This window comes from Micropterus dolomieu, linkage group LG06 (assembly GCF_021292245.1).
Source record: "Micropterus dolomieu isolate WLL.071019.BEF.003 ecotype Adirondacks linkage group LG06, ASM2129224v1, whole genome shotgun sequence".
NCBI classification, from domain to species: domain Eukaryota; kingdom Metazoa; phylum Chordata; class Actinopteri; order Centrarchiformes; family Centrarchidae; genus Micropterus; species Micropterus dolomieu.
In genome coordinates this window covers 29,300,240-29,301,617 of record NC_060155.1, presented here as the reverse complement: position 1 = coordinate 29,301,617, position 1,378 = coordinate 29,300,240, and the positions used below count along the sequence as shown (strand labels likewise).

General features: G+C 58.9%; 1 protein-coding gene across 1 annotated transcript in view; it reads right to left on the bottom strand.

The window, feature by feature from the left end:
* The window catches only part of LOC123972553, a 42,754-nt gene that overhangs the window by 9,219 nt on the left and 32,157 nt on the right, over positions 1 to 1,378 (bottom strand). The window lies entirely within an intron of this gene.

Below are 1,378 nucleotides of genomic sequence, written 5' to 3'. Positions count from 1 at the left end.
AAGAACCCCTCCCTCAGAGGGGTGTGGAAAGAGAAAATAGCTGCCACGTACACCTTGAGGGTGGAAGGGGAAAGACCAGCAGAGAACCGGTCCTGGAGGAACTCAAGTACCTGAACCACCGGGCAGGTAACAGGGTCCACCGACCGCTCCCTACACCAAGTGGAGAAAACACTCCACTTCAGGCCGTACATCCTCCGTGTGGACGGGGCCCTGGAGCTCAGGAGGGTCTCGACTGCTCCGGCTGTTAGACCCGCCTCTAGGTACTGTGCCCCCTCAGGGGCCAGACCCACAGTCGCCATATGGCGGGGCAAGGGTGAAGAACCCGGCCCTGCGCCTGGGACAGCAGGTCTCTCCTCAGAGGGACCCTCCCCGGCGGGCCGTCCAGGAGCGACATGATGTCCGAGAACCACACCCGGGTTGGCCAGAACGGGGCTACGAGCAGTAGGCCGACATAGTCCTGGCGGACCCGCTCCAGAACCCCGGGAGCAGAGCGACTGGGGGAAAAGCGTACAGACGTAGCCTCGGCCACGAATGTACCATGGCGTCCAGACCCAACGGGGCTGTAGGAACGAGAGAAACCATAGCGGGCAGTGCGTAGTCTCTTGAGACGCAAACAGATCCACGTCTATGGGGCCAAACTCTTCGCAACCCCACAACCCCTAGGAACGTAATCCATTGGTTGGGCGCCAGCACGCTCTTCTTTGCGTTGAGCCTCAGCCCTAAACGCCGCAGATGAGCCAGAACGACATCTCGATGCCGAACCGCCAACTCTCGAGACTGGGCTAGGATGAGCCAGTCGTCGATGAAGTTGAAATCCGGATGCCCCGGAGCCTCAGCGGGGCCAGTGCTGCATCCATACACTTGGTGAATGTGCTAGGGGAAGTGCCAGGCCGAATGGAAGAACCCGATACCGGTAAGCCACACCCCCGAAGGCAAACCTCAGGAACTTCCTGTGAGAAGGACGGATGGAGACCTGGAAATAGGCGTCCTTTAGATCTATCGTGACGATAGATCTAAAGGATCAGATTGGATGTGCGTCACGGTGGCGGGGATGATGAGCATCTTTAACCTGAATCTCCTCAGAGACCGGTTAGAACCCGCAGATCCAAAATAGGGCACGCAGCCCTCCGTCCTTCTTGGGGACTATGAAGTACCGGCTGTAGAACCGGCGTCTCTGTCTGGGGGGGAGACACGTTCCACGGCCCCTTTCCTCAGCAGAGTACAAACTTCCTGTCCCAACACCGGACCTTGCTCCGGGCGGACCACAGTCCAAACCACCCCCTCTCTTCTGTTGAATTTGGAGGGCGGGTTTTGAACTGTAGTCGATACCCATCTATGGCAGTGCGCAGGACCCGCGGAGAAATGTTCGTCAGGCTCC